The 19185-nt window shown below is 43.7% G+C and overlaps 1 protein-coding gene and 1 pseudogene across 2 annotated transcripts in view; both read right to left on the reverse strand.

Moving 5' to 3' along the window:
• Positions 1-19185, reverse strand: part of LOC105716985 (peroxiredoxin-2-like) — a 118353-nt pseudogene that overhangs the window by 57270 nt on the left and 41898 nt on the right.
• SCAF8 (SR-related CTD associated factor 8) overlaps positions 1-19185 on the reverse strand; it is a 218261-nt gene that overhangs the window by 24847 nt on the left and 174229 nt on the right. Inside the window, exon 22 of one of the 2 annotated variants that reach the window (XM_012451797.2) lies at positions 12457-13589. The exons of the other annotated variant lie outside the window; for it this stretch is intronic. The gene's annotated coding sequence lies outside the window, so the exon portion shown is untranslated. Of the gene's footprint in view, positions 1-12456; positions 13590-19185 lie in introns of those variants that run through there. 2 annotated transcript variants of the gene reach the window in all.

Here is a 19185-nt window from a genome sequence, read left to right on the forward strand (position 1 = left end):
CCACTAGCTGAGACACTGGACAAGTTTCCCTTCCTTTCTAAAGTCCACCAGCCTGTGAGAGAGAACCCTTCATAGATCTGTTCTGAGGAGTGAGGAAATGTATCTAAAATGCTATTCATATCTAGAAGGAGTAAGAGCTATTCTTTTTGTGTGTTTGTGCCACTAGCTGGGTACGCATGAAGGGGAGAGGAGACATGGTGCCTTCTTTCACAGCAAAGCCCCAGTCCTGGTGCCCTTCACCCCGAGCCTACTTTTGCAGAAGGCTGGTCTCTGTTGAGGTCAGTTACCCCCACGTTGTCCCATGTCCCCCAGTCACTTTCCCTGTTCTTTTTTTTTTTTTTTTTTTGAGACGGAGTTTTGCTCTTGTTACCCAGGCTGGAGTGCAATGGCGCGATCTCGGCTCACCGCAACCTCCGCCTCCTGGGTTCAGGCAATTCTCCTGCCTCAGCCTCCTGAGTAGCTGAGATTACAGGCACGCGCCACTGTGCCCAGCTAATTTTTTGTATCTTTAGTAGAGACGGGGTTTCACCATGTTGACCAGGATGGTCTCGATCTCTTAACCTCGTGATCCACCCGCCTCGGCTTCCCAAAGTGCTGGGATTACAGGCGTGAGCCACCGTGCCCAGCACTTTCCCTGTTCTCTTCCCCAGTGGGGAGGGGATGAGGAAATGTGTCATGGACCAATCACCTGCCATTTAACCCAAGAACTTTCATTCTGTTTTTGTGGGCACATTTTATAAATGAGTCAAGGCCGTTCGCATTTTATTAAGGTCTTCTGAGGGATCAGCCAGCTCCCTGAGCCAGGGACCCTGTGAATTTCGTAAGTCGTGCTGGCCATGCCCAGACTGTTGATAAGGACGGAGGGAAGGGCTGGGCCTGGGTTTTGGGTGAGTGATGACTTCCATAAAAATAAAAATGATTTAATTCCATTAAATTAGCATGCATCTTTCTTCAGGTCTGATGTGGCAACCGCACCATCTTCCCCACACAAGCAGGTAGATTCTCTAAAGATGGTGGAGATCCCTAAGCTAAAGTCGTCAGCAAGCTAGAGCAGGCAGCCTGGCCCATGTGAAGGAGAAGCTTCAGACACAGCTGATCTGATTACTCCCAGGCATGTGGCCCCATCTATTTCCCCTTCTCTCATCCCACTTGCCAAACATTTCTCTGCACTAGGATGGGTAGATACCACAGGAAATGTGAAATGTGAATCAGCAAAAACCAAAACTTTTATATTGACTCAAAGCAAGCTTTTCAGCATCCTCTAAGGATTAGAAATCCCTGTGTTCTTCCGGGATCCCTAATTTACAAGGAGTCTTTGTTCCATGAAAGGAGAGGAAAGATCGGGGCTTCCTGGGGTAATAAGAGCTCCCCAGATGCAAACCGATGCCTAGTGCCTCGGCCTCCTGACAGCCGCCCATGCTGAGAAATGGAAGCCCGCTGCAGAAACGGCAAAAGTGCAGAACGCTGCCTTTGCTGCACGCTTTGTGCCAACATTCCAATGGCTGGGTCTAAAATAAGCATTAGTTCCCTAACCATCAGTTCAAGAATCGTCACAGTCCTGGTGACAAGTGCCTGAAATGGATCTGGCTTGAATGACACCTTTTCACTGGCATGATCCTGAGACATTCAGGCAGTGGCTCGAAGCAGTCCCTCAGGTTCCCCGCAGACTGTCCTCGACAGGCACGCTGGGCCTCACGTCTGGGAAATCAGGGTCTCCTCCCCACCCTGCTTCAAGCCAGGGGTCCTTTTAATGCTAGGCTTCTCTCCCCTTAAGGCCAATATCTTCTGGGGCTTTTAAAATCCTAACAAGGTACTTGGAGCTCCCACACCACTTTTCATTTCAGCATCTCAAAGTTCCTTGTATGTGGCTCACGCCTGTAATCCCAGCACTTTGGGAGGCGGAAGCAGGAGGATGGCTTCAGCCCAGGAGTTCAAGACCAGTCTGGGCAACAAAGTAAGACTCTGTCTCTACAAAAAATACAAAAATTAATGGGCTGTGATGGTGCACACCTGTAGTCTCCATTACTTGGGAGGCTGAGGTGGGAGGATTGCTTGAGGCCAGGAGGTCAAGGCTGTAGTAAGCTGTGTTCGTGCCACTGCACTCCAGCCTGGGTGACAGAGGAGACCCTGTCTCAAAAAATAAATAAATAAATAAATAAACTTTTTTCAAAAGTTCCTTATATGTAAGTGGAAAGTATTAAAACCAAGCCTCAGTAACTTAATTAACTCTGGTTGTCATTTTAGGAGGAAGCAGCTTGTCACCTGCCTCTGTAAATCTGCGACAAGGTATATTTTGGTTAAACATAAGGGCCAGCTAAATTTTTTATATTTTTTGTAGACATGAGGTCCTGCTTTTCACCCAGGTTGGTCTCAAATTCCTGGCTTCAAGCAATCCCTCTGACTCAGGAGACTGAGGCAGGAGGAGTCCTTGAGCCCAGGAAGTCAAGCCTACAGTGAGCTGTGATTGCACCATGGCACAGCACTCAGGCCCATGCAACAGAGTGAGACCCTGTCTCAAAATATATACATATATTAGGGACCACACGCTAGGCACATTTTACCTCTGAAATTCAAAGCTACTATTTAAAAAAATGGACTATTGCCGATCCTTACACTTTTTAAAAAATTTTTACTTTATTTTTCTTTTTTTTCTTTCTTTCTTTTTTTTTTTTTTGTTTTTTGGAAAGAGTTTCACTCTGTCACCCAGGCTGGAGTGCAGTGGCACAATCACTGCTCACCAAAGCCTCGACCTCCTAGGCTCAGGATCCTCCCACTTCAGCCTCCTGAGTAGCTAGGACTATAGGTATCCACCACCACACCTGACTAATTTTTGCATTTTTTGTACTGATGGGATTTCGCCGTGTTGCCCAGGCTGGTCTCGAACTCCTGGGCTCAAGTGATCCACTCGCCTCGGCCTCTCAAAGTGCTAGGATTACAGGCATGAGCCACCATGTTTCGTTTTAATGCAACTCTCATTGAAAACAATGATTAAAAAACTTTAGGGAGGCCAGACACGGTGGCTCATGCCTGTAACACCGGCACTTCGAGAGGCTGAGGCAGGCGGATCACTTGAGCTCAGGAGTTTGACACCAGCATGGCCAACATGGTGAAAACCCATCTCTACTAAAAAAATTCAAAATTAGCCAGGCGTTGTGGTCCATACCACTCAGGAGACTAAGGCACAAGAATCGCTTGAACCCAGGAGGCAGAGGTTGCAGTGAGCCAAAATCACACCACTGCACTCCAGCCTGGGCAACAAGAGCGAAATTCCGTCTCAAAACAAACAAACAAAAAAACTTTAGGGAAACATTAAATAAAAAGCAATTCATTTCCTGAGACTTTAATAAGACATTCTTCTCTACTGGAAAACCTTCTCCACTGTGGCTCTTTCCCAGATGAATTTTAGTCAATAATTCACTTCTGCATTAAAAGCCTCTCTATCCCTTACCACATATAAAGAACACTGTACAGAATGCAAAGACCAAACTCATCTTTTGTCCTTACAAATACCACCGTGTGGACTCTCAACTGGCCATAGAAGGACTGCGGGAAGTGAGTGAGTTCTGAACAAAACCCGATGAGCTGGACACACTTTGGGCCACACCCTCACTGTGCTGTTCCTGCTGCTGCTGCAATTAATATTGACATTTATTGAAGATGCCTTTTGTCACAGGCAACGAGCTGAGACTTCAAACATATCCATCTGATATAATTCTCCCAACAACCCTGTGAGGGAGGCATTATCATTCTCTTCATTTTAGAGATGTGAAAAGAATTAAAATAACATGCCAGCCAGGCACAGTGGCTCACGCCTGTCATCCCTTGGGAGGCCGAGGTGGGTGGATCATCTGAACTCAGAAGTTTGAGACCAGCCTGGGCCACATGGTGAAACCATATCTAAACTAAAAATGCAAAAATTAACTGGGCGTGGTTGTGGGCACCTGTAGTCCCAGCTACTCAGGAGACTGAGGCACAGAATCGCTTGAACCTGGGAGGTGGAGGTTGCAGTGAGCGGAGATGGCACCACTGCACTCCAACCTGAGTGACAGAGCCAGACTCCGTTTGAAAAAAATAAAATAAAATAACATGCCATGGTCACAGAGCTCGTGATGGGAGAGGTGGACGTGAGACCCACATGTGGATGACTCCAAAGCCAGTCCTCTTCCTGCTTATGGACCCCCAGATAGCACCAGCCTTCCCAGCAATGCATAGGACTCACAATAATGCTGCTCCCACCAACTCAGCACAGCCTCCTTGCAAAGCTGAACGCTAAGTGGTCTTCAAAATGTTCTTGGGGCTGAGCATGCATGTAATCCCAGCACGCTGGGAGGCCGACAGGGGCAGATTACCTGAGGTCAGGAGTTTAATGAGACCAGCCTGACCAACATGGTGAAACCCCATCTCTACTAAAAACACACAAAAAAAATAGCCAGGAGGGGTGGTGGGTGTCTGTAATCTCAGCTACTTAGTCCTGAGTAGCTGAGATTACAGCCTGAGTAGCTGAGATTATAGGCACCCTCCTGAGGCAGGAGAATCGCTTGAACCCGGGAGTTGGAAGTTGCAGTGAGCTGAGATCATGACATTGCACTCCAGGCTGGGCAACAAGAGCAAAACTGTCTCAAAAAAAAAAAAAGTTTTTGGGGCGATGAGAAAGAAAACCAGTATACCAGAAACCACTGAAACTGACCCAGTTGGGCCAGACATCAGATTCAATTCATATTCCCTTTCATTTCTTCAGTGATCAATCATGGCTTCCTTCCTACATCCTTCTGCTCTCTACACAAACAGACCTCCCCAGTGAGGTCTTCCCTGACCATCACATGTGAAATATTAGCCATGGCCTCCCCACTGTTGCCAATTTCATCCTCCCTGCCCTGCTCTGTTCTTTATGGCACTCACATTCAACCAAAATATTACATGAATGTCACTGTCCTTCTCGTCCCACGAGATGAAAACCTCTAGGAAAGGTTTTGTACAAAACAAAGGTTTTGCACGTGGTTGTATGTCTGGTGCTAGACAGTGTCTGGCACAAATTAGCTGTGATCTATTAAATAAATTGATACGTTTTAAATGAATGCAATTAAAATACCATGGATCCCAAAAATCTTGAACTAGAGCTCAGGGTTTAATAGACTCCTGTGGATGGTTGTAAATTTCCTTCATTCTGCCAAAACTTTACGTACCTCTCGAGTCTACATGAAAATTACAGTAAAGAAAGAAAGAAAAAGGAAATACAAACTATCTTTGTTCTTCTTTAGGCCTTTGCCTATTTTGCAGTTGTGGCTTTTTGTTTGTTTGCTTGTTTGAGGATTTTTTTTTTTTTTTTTGAGATGGAGTTTCACTCTTGTTGACCAGGCTGGAGTGTAATGGCGTGCTCTCAGCTCACCGCAACCTCTGACTCCTGACTTCGAGCAGGTCTCCTGCCTCAGCCTCCCGAGTAGCTCAGATCACAGGCATGAGCCACCATGCCCAGCTAATTTTGTATTTTTAGTAGAGACAGGGTTTCTTTCTCCATGTTGGTCAGGCTGGTCTCGAACTCCTGACCTCAGGTGATTGGCCTGCCTCGGCCTCCCAAAGTGCTGGGATTACAGGTGTGAGCCACCTCGCCCAGCCTGCACTTGTGGTTTAAATTCCTTTATGTCTGTCCAGATTTCTGTTAGCCCCCCAATCCTGACTGATTTTTCACTGTAGGTTAAAATAATGAGAATTTCCAATAGTAACAGAAGTTCTGCCTTCTTCCTAGTACCTTCAGTAATGACATAATGTCCTTAGGTAAAGAAAAATGGAACCTCATTTGGTAGCAAGCCATCTGCTTGGGACTGTGATTATCCAGTGAATTAGTTGAACTTGTGGCTTAAACTGTCCCTTGCCACAGTTAATGCTTAAGACTCGCTATAAAACTGGGGGAGTGAAGGCTGGGGAAAAGTGTGGCCCCCTGACTTCTACTCCTGTTTTGCTCCTAACTGCCCACGTGGCTTTGGACAGTTTTCCTTTGACTGTTCCCTATTCATAAAATGGATTATTTGGTATCAGAGGGCTAGCAAGCACTTCTTGAATCAGATGAGACATCATGGCCCTCATCAAAGACAATTTTAAATATGTCAGACCAGGTGTGGTGGCTCATGCCTGTAATCTCAGCATTTTGGGAGGCTGAGGCAGGTAGATCACGAGGTCAAGAGATTGAGACCATCCTGGACAACATGGTGAAACCCCGTCTCTACTGAAAATACAAAGATTAACTGAGTGTGGTGGCAGGCACCTGCAAACCCAGCTACTTGGGAGGCTGAGGCAGGAGAATTGCTTGAACCCAGGAGGTGAAGGTTGCAGTGAGCCGAGATTGTGCCACTGCATTCCAGCCTGGTGACAGAGCAAGACTCTGTCTCAAAAATTAAATCAATAAATAAAACTAAAATAAATATGTCAGAGGTGTTGCATATAATCTCAGAGTGTTCACTGTTAAGAACTCCTGGGGCTCAGGTGATGTGAGTTCCTTTCAGCTCTGACATTCTTTCTGTGATGCTCACACACCACCAACCTCCTCTTATTATGCCACCATAAAAGACCGCTCACCTAGGATAAAATGAGATAGACCTTCTATCCTTCCCCAAGACTGCATATTGAAGTCACATTCACCCAATGAAGTGCAATCAGCCATGTGCCCAGAGACTCATGAAGTCAATCAGCCTTTGTCAAAGAGTCCACTTCCCAATACTCCTCGGATTTATCTACCAGGCAGATCCTATTCACAAAGCTCTGGGCAGACCCACCCCACCCTGGAAAAACAGATGAACACAATAGCCTTATCTCTGAGTGTAAGGTGGTATCATTCTTTCCAACAAGCTAGAAATAGATGAACAATTCAATTGTCTGAGGGGAAAAAAAAACCACATCCCATGTGACAGTGAGCCTGGCTGTCACCTCCTTGTTTTCATTTCCATTAAGCTGACCTCACTTAATCATCTGCGGCGTTTCCTTGTCTTTATTTTACCTTAGGGATACAGGATGGCTATCATTTCCCGAGTGCCACCGTGTGCCAACCCATGACATGCACTATTACTAACCACCTAATGTAAACATGATTTTCATTACGCAGATGGGAAGACTGCTGGCACGACTATCTCCATTATACAGACAGAGAAGCCAAGGCTGGCGAGGTTAAATGACTTGCTCCAGATCATACAACTCACAAGAGCCCCAGGTCTTAGAAACCTTTCCTTTCTTCCCTCTAGCCCAGGGATTCCCAAACTTGTCTGCCTATTAGAATCCACCTGGAGAGCCTCTAAAACTCCCAGTGCCCAGGGCACACGCTAGCAATCATAATCTTTGCGGAAGGGACAGAGGATTCAGGATTGTTGAAGCTTCCCAGGTGATTCTAATATGCAGACACGTTTGGAACCCACCATGGAAGCGACGGCAAGCATCTTCAGCTGTGCACATTTACCAAATGATCCAAGTGGAAACCAAGGGCAAGGAATGAAAAAAGAAGCGAACTGAAGACTGAGCTAAGAGAAGCGGAGGAGACACACCTGAGTAAAGGAATGTGCTTTCTTTAATGGTGATGGAAGAAATTTGGTAAGAGAAGAAACTTCCCTGATATAAGCATAGACAAATCCAATGGGATGCTGGTGTTTCGTGACTGTTTAAGGGATGAGCTAAAAATACACTAAGCACATCTGCTCTATTAAGTAGGTTTGCTTTTTGCTCTGCACTGGAGAGGAGAGTGACTGTCGTTAATGTTGATTTATGTCAGAAGCTGGTGCTCTATGGACTGAGCTCTGTGCCTGGTGCTGCTGCTGCCCCAGGTCCAGCATGGTGAACCCCACGGGCATGAACCCAGACCTGGAGCACCTCAAGGTCCTAATGGCCTTTGCAACAGCAAAGACTGTTAGGATTATACCCAGTAGAGCATTATGTTAGTGCATTAAAAAAAAAAAAATCAAATTCCTGAAAAACTGGAGTTCCATTGGAAAAACCTCAAGCCCCAACTACGCTAGAACATAGTCTGTTGCTGTATTATCTCGGGGATCCTCAGCTTGGAGATTTTGATGGTCTGGTTGAGCACACTGAGGAATTATTACTTTTACTTGGAATGCAAGTAGGACTTTAGTGGAATGGAAGGAACAGCATTACTTATGTCTTGGCTGAAGTCCAAGACACAATAATTAGCAAATGATTTGGTGGTGGTCACACTTGTAATTACTCGAGTTAATAATTTGCTTTAAGCAACATGTATTTTCTATAGTCTTCATCACTGGATAGAAATGTTTGGATTTCCAAAGGAAACCTATGTAAGTCTTATACTCCAGTTAGTTAAATTCCTGTGCTTACATCTGATGTATCCTTCTGCCTGAGAAAAACATAGGAGCTAATGCTGAATTAAATCTACAATTCACTGATGATCTATTGGCTTCAGTTTCCTCTTTTGTATTTAATGGTAACATCTAAGTCAGATACAACTAGACTGAAAACATCCGGTCCACCCTATTTCCATGCAACTGTTAACTGTGACGGGGATCTGGAAAAGCAGCCTTGTTTCTGTGGACTGCTAAGAAGGCCCCAGGAAAATCAAACCCACTTCAGAAAAGAATAACTTCCTATCGATTCTATCCCACTCTCTTTCCAGAATCTGTCCTTATTCCATGAAATACATTCTATTTTTTTTTTCTAAATGAGAGAGATCTCTTGAGAAACTCTGAATTCTTTTGGTTTGATAGTAGAAATAGTTTCCTGTATTCTGCCTGTAATTTTCCAAACGTCCTTGTGCTTGAAAGTATTTTGAGTTCCCCCACCCCCGTTTACAGGTGGAAAGGGTCACTTCTCTGTTGGAATTCAACGGCAGCATTCACGGATGGTGAGACCTGCATCCTTGCTAGCCTTTCAGGGTTTAGAAAAGAGTTCACTGGTATAAGTCAATATAGGTTCTCAAATCCAAATAAAACTATAAATGTGTTACTGGCTAAGAAACAGCAAAAGACTAAACTGTAAGAACTGTTTTCTTTTTTCCATAGTGGAAAACTGAGCTAACAAAGAACAAGTCATTTTTAGTGAAACTACTGATTTGCATCTGCCTCTGTGAGCGTCTTTTGCATTCCTCGTGTTTAAGATGTAATAAACACCTGTATCCTTATGGAACATGCACATTCTAATGATGTGCTCAAGCATAATTTTAATTCACCATTCCATCTCTGATCTCAAGCACAGTACTGGGTATTTAGTAAGCACTAGATATATATGTGTTGGATGAATGAAGGAATATTGGTATTTGGAGAAAAATCTGCAAGATTCTAATTAAAAAAAAAAAAACAAGCACAGGGGCTGGAGTCAGTATGAAGAAGGCGGGGCTTCGGTTGTGGCCAGGCCTGCTATACATGAAGTGAGAACCTGGGAATCACTTTCTGGGCCACCAGAGCCCCAGCCCTTGTTGCAGAACCCAGAGCTGGCCTCTTGGTCCCCGAGCTCTCCTGGCAGTCCCCGGCCAGGCCTTGTCTTTGAGAGTTTTGCGTTTTTGTGGCCTAAGAGGATTCTGGTTCACTCTGCTTATGGCCTCCAGTCTCACGATGTGTGCACTTATGAGTGCACTCACATTACACAGGAAAAAGAAAGCCCTTGGGCCAGGCACGGTGTCTCACGCCTGTAATCCCAGCACTTTGGGAGGCCAAGGTGGGTAGATCACCTGAGGTCAGGACTTCAAGACCAGCCTGGCCAACATGGTGAAACTCAGTCTCTACTAAAAATACAATAATTAGCTGGGCGTGGTGGTGGGCACCTGTAATCCCAGCTACTTGGAAGGCTGAGGCAGGAAAATCACTTGAACCCGGGAGGCCAAGATTGCACCACTGCACTCCAGTCTGGGCGACAGAGTGAGACTTTGTCTCAAAAAAAAAAAAAAAAAGAAAGAAAGAAAAGAAAGAAAGCAAGCCCTCTATTACATGGACATTTCTGCACTCACATTACATAGGGAAAAGAAAACCCTAGATTGCATGGACATTCTGGCAAAAGTTACTTCCTTTTCCTTGTAGTCTTTTTCTTTCTGTCATAATGAAAGGATGGGAATAATGCAGTAAGAAGCAGAGAGGTCCCCGTTCCATGCCTGACTGCTGTGGTTCTTGGCCTGTGTGACACCATGTGGGAGCTTTTAAGTATCGGTGCAACTCTCCACGCAGAGTCCTTTAAGATACAGAATAATATTCGTCACAGTCTTCATAAAGCTTTGCAAAAAATCTTTGGAATAGCAATTGCTTCCACTCAATAATATTCTACCCATCCCATGATCAAGTGGGCAAAATTAAAAAGAGGCATATTCAGGCTTTCCCAGTTGTGCAAGCTGAGAGTCACGGCCATCTGAAAGCCACATTTATTTCTAGCACTATGGATCCTTCAGCAGATTTTAAATTTTGCATTAATTTTATGAATGATATCTTTTTAGAAAATATATCAGAGTACAGTACTTGAACTTAGATTTTTAAAAGTTCAGATTAAAAATGCATGTATATTTTTTCTAGTTTACAATCTTTTTTCCTAAATCATCTAAATCATAGGCAATTTATTTGTATCTTACAGGATTGAGAAATGATTTAGTTTTGTAATAATGTAAGAATGGATGAAAATGAGCATCATTTTATTTCCTTACTGGTAGAATATTTTTCTATGATAATAAAAAAAAGTTTTGAAAGAGATGGGTGCTTCAGAAGAAAAAAAAGGAGTAAATACAGTATTTTTCACAGATACTAAAAGGTAAACATCTATAAAACAGTAACTATGAGCCAGTCTAAACACTGTGCCAGGCTGCCTCTCTCTGTAATCTTTAAAGAGTCCTCCAAGAGAAAACTCGGCCATAAAAATGATTGATTGGATTTGATGCCACCACCATAGTCTGGAATGTTCTTCAATATTCATACATAGACGCAGAAATAGTTGATTTGGGGAAATCACTATTAACAAATGAAAGGAAGCTTTCTTCTGAAGCATCAAACTTTACAACTTTCTTAACTGCTTATATTTTTAAGTCATTTAAAATGCAAATGATAAAAGTAATTATCTGTGTGTAAAAGTCATCATCTATGGATATAAGTAATCATCTACGTGTAATTCCTTTGTGGAGGCCATTCTGAAATAGATTTTTCCCCCTCTATGAGGAACTTATTAACCACAAAGAAATTGCATAAGACACCCAGCTCATTTGAATGAGATTTCTGTATTGGAATTCAAGTGAGAGGCCAGCATTTACTCACAAAGCCAAACAACCCCCCTGGGGGATTCTTTCTAACTGTGCAAATACCGAATAGCTTCAGTTTGTCAAAGTCACTTAATACTGTTTTAAAGACCAGCTCGAAATGCTTCAAGTCCCTGGAGAACTGTGACTTGTGAAAGCTTTCCTTTGCCATGGACTGAAGCAGGGATGGAGGGCGGACTGTTCAATATTCATGCCGATTCACACAGAGAGCCTGTCCAGATGTGCAGGCCGAGGGGAACAGGAGCATCTGAAAAGGGAATTCATCCAGGGAACAAAAGCATCAACCTCTGCCCCTATTATGCTGCCTCGGGATTTTAAAAAGATTATTCTTCCAACAGATGGGCCTTCATGTGCACCTGATCATTGGAAAACACCTCCAGCTAAGTGCTGACGGCACATGCACCCAGCGCTGAAGGAATGATCCTATTTTTAACTTCATTTGCTATTCTGTTTCTCCTCTCACCCTATCCATCAAAAAGCACCTCAGAAACTTTTTTTTTCCCAATTTAATTTCCCAAATTATTTGCTCATATGTGCACTAGAATGGTAAGGTTAGTGACAAATCCATCCTCTTCCTTAGTGGGGGGTGGGGGGCTTGGGGGGGTGGGAAGTGGGAGCTAGATGGATGTTTGCCAATTGCAGATTTAGTTACAAAGAATAGAAGGAAAGGGATCTTTTCTCGTTGCCATGTCAAATTTGGTAGAAGTGCCAAGCAAGATCTAAGTTATCTACATAGATTCACATGTCTATTTCTTTGGAGATGTTTTATGACTGCAATATGATGGAATACATAAAACAATATCCCAACACTACTGGGTAGAGTCAAACAAAAAAGATCCTATTGAAAACCCTGTAATCGCCACTATATTACCTATAGCATTCTCTAGTTTCTACTTACTACTTAACAGAAAATATAATGATAATTTAATAGAGAATCTGTTGTAAGGAGAAACTCAAGAAAGCTTAGGTATAATCCTCAGGAATTAATTTTAATCCTTGTTATAGAATGCATATTCAAAAAGATCTTGGCATTCAAAAATCTCTTGGCCTTTCAATAAATAAAAAGAGTGGTTGTTCAAATATAGAAAAAAAAACAGTGAAAGGCTTGAACTATGAATGTATCTCTACATCACTAGGCATACAAATTGCTTGGTTACTAGGCACAGACAGACTGCAAAAGATGCACTAAGCTACACAGCAAAATAAATGACTAACAATCAAAATGAATTTCCATTTTTATTATGAATGTCCAAAGTGACAGCATACTGTGAAAATGTTAGGTTCTCACTGATTAAATTTCAAGAGACCACAGACTACAGCATTCCAAGCACTTTAATTTTTGACAGAGCCAAAACAAATAAAAGAATGATCAAAATATTCTTTTGGGTGTAAAGAGTTTTCATATTTGAGTTTTTGTAATTTTTTTCTTCCCTGCAGGTATGGTGAACACTGATAATTTCCAAAACACAAATTCTGGATACTTGCAGCAAACTTTTATAATCTCTGCCTGAATAAGAAGCTAAGAAGAAATGTACTTATAAAGTATGTTTACGATACGATGTGATACGTTTGTTCATCCTCATTTCCTTACTATCCCACAAGGCTTCTTGTCTACCACCCAGGTACCTGCTGTTTGTAATAACAGGACAGTAAGGCTGAAGTGAAACACTCAGAAGACTACACGGAACCTTGGATTTTCTGAAAGCTGCATTTACTTTTTCTTTTTTAATGAAAGCTTAAGACTTTCAGTGTTTGAGAATGTTCAAGGGGATACCTAATGATAATGGATTAAAGCCACCAATCAAGAACTACACAGTCTACAGAGATTGTGTTCAAGAAAAAAAGCCGTGGTTCCCTAAAGCTATGGTTCTAGTAATCTGTAGGTCCAACACAATATGACTTTTTTTTCCCCTGAAGGGTTTCCTTGCCATCTGTCCTTTCCATCACTGGTACGGGATGATGCTACAGATGGAGTTTGTTGCCACTGATATTCCAATCAAATCTGGTCCTGTGGAAGTGGGTATCTCTTACAGATGCAATACCGTTCATCTGAGTGGATCCCCAAAAAGAACGATTATGAACTAGAAACTCATAGAGTTTGTGTTTAAAATTTATAAAATTAAACCTGCTCCAACAGGTAATACAGGGAGGCATGCTTGAAACCTCTGGATTCAATCAGAAACAATGCCTGAGAGCACAGAGCCTTCTCAATAGGGAACGGCGGGTTCCTTTTAATGCTTCCTTAAACAAGATCCGATGTGATGGACATTAGAACTTTGAAGCACGTCTGTCTCATTTATTTCTACAAGGCCTGGGACACAGGAAGCTGCCAGGACTTCATTCATCATCATCTTGCCTGTTGACAAAAGGAACAATAACTGGTCATCACTGGTCAATGGAATAATTTTTCCTAGTTTTTTTCCAAGATCATTCCTAAAGAAAAGATGGTGTCAATACAACAGCAAATGTTTCAATGTTTGATGAATTTCTGTGCTCTGAAATGCCATGCCTTCTTCCAACAGAGCAGGAAGAACCACGTTATGCAGTTATCCTGTTCATTGCTCTACGAATGCTGCAACGATTCAGGAGACAGCCCTGTCCTGGAAGTCGGCAGAGCCAGGCTCCACACATGATTCTGGCAATGGCTGACACAGTCACCTAAACTTGTTGGGCCTTGGTTCTTTCACATCTAGCCTAAAAGGACTTCAGTGGAGCGTGTCTAAAAAGAAGGCCATCCAGTGCTAACTTTTAATAGGTTCATGTGGTCCTGCTTTCTTAGTTCCTTTCAGAGCATAACCAGGTACGACCATCTCAAGCTGTGGCTTACAAAATACCTACACCTTGGTGCCTGTGGTCCTTGGAGTTGAGAACCAGGTCCAGAGAAATTTCAAAATCTCTATTAGCATCTTGAAGTCCATTAAAACCTTCTTAAATGATAGTGATGGGTACAGAATTCTGAAAATACACATCTCCATGTTTTCACATCTTTTGCTGTCTTAAGGTCAAAGAAGTATCTTTTTTGCTTTTGTCCCTGCTGGCTTTCTTAAGAAATAATCGCATAAAAGCTGAAAAATACATTCGTAAGTATAAAAACATGGAAGCATTGTGTAAGAGCCTACTATCTAGTTATATAATTCAACTAGTGGGACTAGTTTAAATAACTACGCCGAGTAACTTTACTAAGACACATGTCTGGAAGGAGAGATGGGACCTAAACATAGAAAGTCTCACCCTAAAATGAATGCTTTTTTTTTTTTTTTTACTTTGAGATGGAGCCTCGCTCTGTCGCCCAGGCTGAAGTGCCATAGTGCAATCTCAGCCTCACTGCAACCTCCACCTCCTGGGTTCAAGCAATTCTCTTGAATTTTCCCTGGAGTAGCCGGACTACAGGTATGCGCCACCATGCCTGGCTAATTTTTTTGTATTTTTAGTAGAGACAGGGTTTCACCATTTTGGCCAGGCTGGTCTCGAACTCCTGACATCAGGTGATCTGCCCACCTCGGCCTCCCAAAGTGCTGGGATTAAAGGCGTGAGCCACCCTGCCAGAAACCATATGATATATTTTTAAGGCATCCTGTTGCCATGTGTAACAAGAAAGGTGGCTGAAATATTTTTCATGTTTCTACTGTGCTTTTGGATAGAGGGGAAACGTGTGAATGATCCACATAAAACAAAACTGGTGGCAAGACATCATCTATTACTTTGGATTATTCTAAGGGTTTGACTAATGAGTTTATTCTTCAAACCTAAAAGCTGACTTAAACAAAAAAGTTGACTTAAATGCTACCCAAGAAAGAAAAAGGCAATGAAGGTAAGCTCCATCATTTGACTCTCAATAGCAACAAGACTAAAGTTACAGAGTCATTTTCTTAAATCTGGATAAGATTTGCCAGGTTGTAACCGGATCAGCTCTTGTCCATAGCAAATTGGCAATTATGTGGTAAAGGCACAGAGATCACAATGGTGAACAAAAAGAAAATGATACAAATTCACTCAAATTATGGGGTGGGGACCTATACCAATGATCTGTAAACACATGCACATGTGCTAACACACACTAAATGTGCAGGCTTCTTTGTTGCCAAATAAGAGAAACAAATGTTTCTGTCTCGTCAAATGAACTGGAAATGTAAGTAAAATTTATAATGGGATTCTGGCAAGTATTTTTATGACCATGGGTTTCTGGGATTATTTCTATTTTTTTTTTTTTTTTTCTTTTGAGACAGGGAGTCACTCTGACACCCAGGCTGGAGTGCAGTGGCACGATCTTGGCTCACTGTAACCCCTGCCTCCTGGGTTCAAGTGATTCTTCTGCCTCAGCCTCCTGAGTAGCTGGGATTATAGGCACGCACCATCATGCCTGGCTAATTTTTGTATTTTTAGTAGAGACGGGGTTTCACCATGTTGGCCAGGCTGGTCTTGAACTCCTGACCTCAAGTGATCTGCTCACCTCGGCCTCCCCAAGTGCTGGGATTTATAGGCATGCGTCACCATGCCCGGCCTCTGGGATGATTTAATATACATCATAAGTGCCTGATGGCATCACTGCAAGTGCATGTGAAATGATTCCTCGCTGAAGAAGGTGGGTATTGAAAAGCAGAAATGTAAGGAACAGTACAGAGGCGTGGAGAGGACGGGCTCGGCAGTGTGTCTTGGAGAGTGCTTTAGTTTGCAAAGGTTTCTCATGTTTATGCTCTGGTCCTTACAACAGGGGAGCCAGCTTCCGCCTGGGGAGGCAGCTGAGATGAGCGAGCTCACGCGACCTGCCCAAGGCTGGTGCTACTTTTTCTTTTTCAAACACACTGTCTCTTGCTCCTAACACTGAATATTGATGAATTTATTATTATTATTGTTCTTCATTTCTACTGCATACTGTTATCACTGCTATTGGCACTCATATATTAAGTGCTTTATAAAGGATTCTTGCAAAATGGATATAACAGAGCATGATGACAGGAGTTTGCGTGATAATGTGATTAATGTCTCCGCATAATCACAACTTGCAAAGTAGATATAACTATCTCCACAAAGAAAGAAACTGAGGTTCAGAGATGTGCTTTGCCCAGTGTCACATGGCAAACAGCAGAGCTAGAATTCCGAGCCTATTAGCTCCAGTTCCTCCTGTTTCCACCATGCATAGTGTTCTGGCTTATGCTGAGCCACTAAGCAAAAGCCCACTACACGTGCTATGCAGCTCCGTTTTTACGTGTCAAACCCAAGAGGAGCTGCTGCATCCAAAGCCTACTCATGTGGCTCATGCCTGTAATCCCAGCACTTTGGGAGGCCGAAGCCAAAGGACTGCTTGAGGCCAGGAGTTCAAGACCAACCTGGCAACATAGCGGGAAACTGTCTCTATAAATAAATAAATCAATAAAGCCAAGTCTCTCTTACACACACACAGCTACTCCAGAGAGCCGCGAAGTATCTGGATCAAGGACCCATGCTGAGGGGACACGACAAACAGGTGGGCTTATTTCAAACTCCATAAACAGCTATAGTTCTTGTGAAGACGTGCATTCTCACAGTCAGGAATCACCCTTTGTAAGCAGTTGCCAGGGTGCACGTGGGCTCTCAGAACACTGGCTCTAACTTCATAGTAAATAAACCGTAGGAGGTCGGGACCCCTACTTTTCAATGGGAACATGGTACAAAGGATAAGAACTTTTTTCTTTTGAAATAAAATTGAGAAGTGGTAGTGCCTAGAGGTAGAAGGAATACCTGGAGGAAAGTGAAAAGTTTTAGAACCAGTTTTCTGCAGCACAAATTGCCGTAAATAATGTATTTGCTACACCTGTCCTTGGTTTCTAAACGCACAGTATGGCGATTCTTTCATAAAATGGATGACAAGGAAGGAAAATGGAAATGAAGGTGCGCTCAAACAGATGTCACTGGGTGGGAGTCCGCTGGTGTCAGGTAACTTACACCGCCTATTTAATCCGGCCAAACAGCGCAGGAAAGTATCAGGCTGGTGCAAATGTAATTGTGGTAGTAGCAAAACCGCGATTACTTTTGCACCGACTTAAATATATTCATTAATCTCACACTGCAAATGAAAAAACTGAGGTTCAAAGGGGTAAAATAATCTAGCCAAGATGACACACCTAGGAAGTGGCAGAGACTGGATTTCAAACTCAGTATGCCTGACCCCCAAATTATATATGCCTTTTCTCTCAAAGGCTACTTCCCCAAGATACCTCAATGACCAGACATCTGGACAGTCACCCTACACTGCGGCCCACGAAACTGTTTCTTTTTCTTTGAGATGGAGTCTCACTCTGTCACCTAGGCATGAGTGCAGTGGCATGATCTCAGCTCACTACAACCTCCACCTCCCAGGGTTCAAGTGATTCTTATGCCTCAGCCTCTCAAGTACCTGGAATTACAGGCGTGCACCACCACGCCCGGCTAACTTTTGTATTTGTAGTAGAGACGAGGTTTCGACACATTGGCCAGGCTGGTCTCAAACTCCTGACCTCTCAGGTGATCCACCTGCCTCAGCCTCCCAGAGTGGTGGGATTACAGGTGTGAGCCACTGAGCCCAGTTGAGACTGTTTCTTGATGAGGGCCCAGCAGTGCTCAGGATTGCAGGGAGGCCCAACTGCTTCCAAAGCAGGAACGTCCCCTGTCACCTACAGAAATCCAACTAAGGACAGTGGCCAGGCTTCTAGGTCAATTTCATGAGGTTACAGAAGAGGGACAGAGAGAAAGGACCTGGCAGAGTGGCTCCTCAGACACCACAAGGGGCCAACTGCATGAAGAAACAGACGCCGAGTTACCTTCAGTTTTTGTTTTTTAGAGTCAGGGACTTGCTCTTTCACTCACGATGCAGTGCAGTGATGCAATCACAGCCCACTGCACCATGGAACTCCTGGGCTCGAGTGATCCTCCCACCTCAGCCTCTCGAGTAGCTGGGAATACAATAGTGCACCACCACACCCTGCTAACTTTTTTCTTTTTGAGACAGTCTCTGTTGCCCAAGCTGGAGTGCAATGGCGCAATCTCGGCTCACTGCAACCTCCAGCTCCCAGGTTCAAGCGATTCTCCTGCCTCAGCCTCCCAAGTAGCTGCAATTACAGGCACATGCCACCATGCCTGGGTAATTTTTGTATTTTTAGTAGAGATTGGGTTTCACCATGTTGGCCAGGCTGGTCTCAAACTCCTGGCCTCAGATGATCTGCCGGCCTTGGCCTCTCAAAGCGCTGAGATTATAGGCATGAGCCACCGCACCCAGCCCCCTGTTAATTTTTTATTTTTTGTAGAGATGGGGGTCTTACTATGTTGCCCAGGCTGGTCTTGAAGTCTTGGCCTCAAGTAATCCTCTTTCCTTGGCCTCTTAAAGTACTGGGATTACATGTGTGAGCCACTGTGCCCAGCCAACTTCACTTATAACGTAAAGGGTCCTGTGATCTAGTTACAATCTTCCTCTCTTAGCTGATTTTCAAGTGATCTATTAGCAGGCTGTAAACTGCATACAGCTGAAGAATCATCTATAAATTTACAGCTGAGAAAGCGAAGACAAGGAGGACATATGGAGAGACCATCTAGAGAGAGGCTCTGACCCTTTTAATCTCCATTTTCCCCCAGTGAAGCTCTTAGCAGAGCTGCCAGTAATCAGCAAAGCTGGAGACTGGCATCCTGGCGTCCTCCTCTTCCTTCGTGCTCCACAAAAGATGAAGGCGTGTGATTAAGAGGCCAGGGGACAGAAAATCCACACGGGTGATTTGGCCCAGCACTAATGATACTGGATTCGTAGCCAGTGGACTAACTGCAAACGTGATGGAGCAGTACCAAGGAAACTCAGTTTGAATGAGGGCCTCTCCAACCACGTTCGGCTCCAAGCCTCAGCCAGTCTGCCCTGCCATGTGGAAACGAAGGCGCCAGAGTTGCTCATGGATGCCAGAGCCCAAGCTGCCTCATCCAGCTGATTCATTTGGTCAGCCCATATGGGAGCA

This window comes from Aotus nancymaae, unplaced genomic scaffold, assembly GCF_030222135.1.
Source record: "Aotus nancymaae isolate 86718 unplaced genomic scaffold, 86718_ANA_hifiasm-v0.15.2.pri h1tg000040l, whole genome shotgun sequence".
NCBI lineage: Eukaryota > Metazoa > Chordata > Mammalia > Primates > Aotidae > Aotus > Aotus nancymaae.